At 52.4% G+C, this 4,787-nt stretch overlaps 1 pseudogene across 1 annotated transcript; it reads left to right on the forward strand.

Annotated features, from left to right (window-relative positions):
• Positions 1–2,346: 2,346 nt before the first annotated feature.
• Positions 2,347–4,338, forward strand: LOC309852210 (proline-, glutamic acid- and leucine-rich protein 1 pseudogene; annotated as a pseudogene). Its single transcript, XR_014316594.1, has 2 exons — positions 2,347–2,613; positions 2,711–4,338. The product of XR_014316594.1 is annotated as a proline-, glutamic acid- and leucine-rich protein 1 pseudogene (transcript).
• Positions 4,339–4,787: the final 449 nt, after the last annotated feature.

Here is a 4,787-nt window from a genome sequence, read left to right on the forward strand (position 1 = left end):
TCAACTTGATAAAGAATATCTACAAAAAGCTACCACTAACACCATACTAAAGGGTGAGAAACTTCAAGCTTTTCCATCAAGATTGGGTAAAAATATAAGGATGTCTTCTCTCTCCTTTTTTTCTTCCATTGATTTTTCTACTGGCTGTGGTTATTACAGTTTCATAATCTGAAGGATGTCCTATTTCACTCGCCACTTCTTTTCAACACAGCTCTTGAAGTCCTTGCTAATCCAGTAAGTTAAAAGGAAATGAGAGGTATGCAGCTTGGAAAGGTAAACATGAAACTATTGTTCGAAGATAACATGATTACCTATGTAAAAAAAATCCAAAAGAATTGATCCAAAAACCTCCTGGAACTAATAAGTGACTAAAGCAAGGTTGCAGAATACAAGGTTAATATTTAAAAATTAAATTGCTCTCCTATATGTCAATAATAACTAAAATTTGAAATTAAAAAAACAACACCATTTATATCAGGACCCTCCAAAATGAAATATTTAGGTATAAGTCTAACAAAAGTCATATAAGACCTGTATGCGGAAAACGACAAAACTCGGATGAATGAAATCAAAGAACACATAAATGGAAAGATACTCTATGTTTTTGGATAGGAAGACTAAATATTGTCAACATGCCAGTTCTTCCCAACTTGATCTATAGATTCACTACAATCCCAATGACAATCCCAGCCAGTCATTTTATGGATATCGACAAACTCATCTAAAGGTTAAATGGAAAGGCAAAGGACCCACAACAGCCAACAGAACATTGAAGGAGAAGGAGAAGGGACTGACACTACCCAACTTCAAGACTCACTATAAAGCTACAGTAATCAGGACAGTGTTATACTGGCAAAAGAATAAACAAATAGATCAATGGGACAGAATAGGGAGACCAGAAAGAGACCTTCAAAAATTTAGTCAACTGATCTTTGATAGAGGAGCAAAGACAATACAATGGAACAAAGACAGTCTTTAAAAAATAATGCTATAATAAGTAGACATCCAGGGGCGCCTGGGTGGTTCAGTGCGTTAAAGCCTCTGCCTTCGGCTCAGGTCATGATCCCAGGGTCCTGGGATCGAGCCCCATATCGGGCTCTCTGCTCAGCAGGGAGCCTGCTTCCTCCTCTCTCTCTCTCTGCCTGCCTCTCTGCCTACTTGTAATCTCTGCCTGTCAAATAAATAAATAAATAATATTAAAAGAAAACAAAAAACAAAAAAATATGTAGACATCCACAGAACAACAACAATAACAAAATGCGTCTACATACAGACCTTTCATAAAAAATTAACTCAAGGGGCACCTGGGTGGCTTAGTCGTTAAGCATCTGCCTTTGGGTCAGGTCTTGATCCCAGGGTCTTGGGAATAAGCCCTGCATTGGGCTCCTGCTCCACAGGAAGCCTGCTTCTCCCTCTCCTACTCCCCCTACTTGTGTTCCTTCTCTCACTGTGTCTTCTCTGTCAAATAAATAAATAATATCTTAAAAAAAAATGTAACTCCAAATGGGCCACAGACCTAAATATAAAAGAAAAAATAGCAAATATTGTAGAAGACAACATAATTTAGAGGACCCTGGGTATTGTGATATCAACACCAAACATGCAATCCGTGAAAGAAATTTATATAACGTTTGAATTAATCATTAGTGATGAACTTATTGAAATTAAAAACAACTGCTCTGTGAAAGACCATATCAAGAAAATGGAATATAAGCTACAGACTGAACAAAGATATTTGCAAAAGACACATCTGATAAAGGACTGTTATCCCAAATATACAGAGAACTCTTAAACTCAACAAGATCACAAACAACCCAATTGAAAAATGGGCCAAAGATCTTAACAGACACCTCACCAAAGAAGTTATACAATGGTGAATCAGCACATGAAAAATGCTGAACGTCAGATGTCATCAGAGAAATGCAAATAAAAACGAGACTTGACTGCACGTCCACCAGAACAGCCCATCGCAGAGCACTGACATCACCAAATGCTGGTGAGGATGTGGAGCAACAGGAACTCCACTCATTGTCGGTGGGAATGCAAAATGGTACAACCACTTGGAAGAGTTTGTTGTTTTCTTACAAAACTAAACATTCTCTTAGCATACCAGCCAGCAGTCATGCTCCTTGGTATTTATCCAAAGGAGCTGCAAACTATGTCCACACAAAAACCTGCACACCGATGTTTATAGTACCTTTATTCTTAATTGTCAAAACTTGGAAGCAAAGTGTCTTTCAATAGGTAAATGGAGAAACTGTGGTACAGAAATGTAGAGACAATAAAAAATACTGGTGGTTTCTGAGGGACAGGTGGAGAGCACAGAGGATTTTGAGGGCAGTAAAAATGCTTTTTATATTGGGTGGTCTCAGCGCCATCTCTGAGTGTGCTCCGTGTTCTTTCCAGAGACTGCACGGCCTGGTCCTCCCCCTGGTCATGGGGGTCCAGCAGGGCGAGGTCCTGGGCAGCTCCCCGTATACCAGCTCCCGCTGCCGCCGGGAGCTCTACCGCCTGCTGCTGGCACTCCTGCTGGCCCCGGCTCCCCGCTGCCCGCCTCCCCTCTCCTGCGCAGTGCAAGCCTTCTCCCTTGGCCAGCGAGAGGACAGCCTTGAGGTAGCTACCCCTTGGCCCTCCCTACCCCCCACATCTGAAGCCAGGGCCTCCCCTTCTGGTGCCTGATGCTCACACCTGCCGTTGGCCTCTTCCTCAGGTGGCATCTTTCTGCTCGGAAGCGCTGGTGACCTGTGCTGCCCTGACCCACCCCCGGGTCCCTCCCCTGCAGTCCATAGGCTCTGCCTGCCCTACGCCTGCTCCAGTCCCCCCTCCTGAGGCCCCATCTCCATTCAGGGCACCCCCCTTCCATCCCCGAGGCCCCATGCCCCCGACGGGCCCCTTGCCGCCAGCGGGCCCCCTGCCTCCGACACGCCCTGGACCTCCAGCCACAGCCAACCACTTAGGCCTCTCCGTCCCAGGCCTGGTGTCTGTGCCCCCCCGGCTCCATCCTGGCCCAGAGAACCATCGGGCAGGCTCCAACGAGGACCCCGTCCTCGCCCCTAGTGGCACTCCTCCACCCCCCATACCCCCGGATGAGACTTTTGGGGGCAGAGTGCCCAGGCCGGCCTTTGTCCACTATGATAAGGAGGAGGCATCCGACGTGGAGATTCTTGGAAAGCGACTCTGATGACAGCGTGGTGATCGTCCCCGAGGGGCTGCCTCCCCTGCCGCCCCTCCCCCCTCGGGCTCCACACCCCCGCCTGTGGCTCCAGCCGGCCCACCAACTGCCTCCCCTCCTGGGCCGGCCAAAGAGGAGCCCGAGGAGCTTCCCACGGCCCCGGGGCCTCTCCCGCCCCCCCCGCCCCCCCCTGTACCGGGCCCCGTGGCGCTGCCGACTCCCCAGCTGGTCCCTGAAGGGACTCCTGGCGGCGGAGGACCCCCTGGCCTGGAGGAAGACCTGACGGTCATTAACATCAACAGCAGTGACGAGGAGGAGGAGGAGGAGGAAGAAGAGGAGGAGGAGGAGGAGGAGGACTTTGAGTAAGAGGAGGAGGACGAGGAGGAGTATTTTGAGGAGGAAGAAGAGGAAGAAGAGGAGTTCGAGGAGGAGTTTGAGGAAGAGGAAGGAGAGTTGGAGGAGGAGGAAGAGGAGGAAGAGGAGGAGGAGGAGGAGGAGCTGGAGGAGCTGGAGGAGGTGGAGTTCGGCCCCGCAGGGGCACCGGCAGAGGAGAGTGGGCCCCCGCCGCCGAGCCCTCCCCCGGCGCTGCCCCCTGTCCAGTCCCCGAAGTCCCAGCCTGAGCCCGAAGGCGAGCCCGGGCTGCTGCTGGAGGTAGAGGAGCCGGGGGCCGAGGAGGGGCCGGGGGCCGAGGTTGCCCCCACGCTGGTCCCTGAGGTGCTCCCCTCTGAGGGAGAGGGTCCGCCGGACCCGGAGAGCGTCCCAGCTGGGCCACCTCCCCAGGAGCTCAAGGAAGAGGAGCCTTTGGCTCCCCGGACCCTGCTGGAGGAGGGACTGAGAGCGGGGGTGACGAGGTGCCGGTCCCCCCCGAGACACCTGCCGTGGCAGACGTGGAGGCGGAGGCCGAGGCAGAGACGGCCGCCCTCCCTGAGAAGGTAGGCGGGCAGGGGAGGGGGCTCAGCTCTGGGTCTGTCCTTCTGTGCGCCTGTGTGTGTGTGACTGTTTCCAATCTTACGTCTTTTTGCCGAAAAAGAGCAGGATGACACGGCCGCCATGCTGGCTGACTTCATCGATTGTCCCCCTGATGACGAGAAGCCACCACCGGCCCCGGAGCCCGATTCCTAATCCTCTCCTGCCGCCCTTTCGGTTTCTAATAAAGTTCTGTCCTGGGAGATCCCTGCCGCCCGCCTCTTGCAGCACTGGGTTCCCGGCCTGAAGCCCCATCGCCTGCGGGCGTCCCAAGGTACTCGTAGTGCTCCCTGTGCGTCTGCACAGCGGCTGGTACTCCCCGGCGGCCCGACTGCCCTGCGTCGTCCCACCGTCCGCCCTCGGCGCTGCTGGCGATTGAGACCACGAGTAAGGAGCGGGGCTGCTTGTCAGAGCCTAGAGTGATGTGTGGGAGGTCAGAGCACTGTGTGTCCCAGAGAGTGAGAGTGTGTAAATATGCGTGCTCCCGTGCCCCCAAAACCGTGGGCGGAAACCATGTGACTGGAGGTAGACAAATGTGAAAGGTACGGAGGTGTGAGCCCTGTTCCCGGGCTGGGCCTTCTTGTGACTGGATCTACCCCCCCCCCCAGCTGTGGCCACGGCCCAGCTGGTGTCTGGTTTCTACAAACAC

This window comes from Mustela nivalis (genome assembly GCF_964662115.1).
Source record: "Mustela nivalis genome assembly, chromosome: 17".
In the NCBI taxonomy this organism is placed as follows: domain Eukaryota; kingdom Metazoa; phylum Chordata; class Mammalia; order Carnivora; family Mustelidae; genus Mustela; species Mustela nivalis.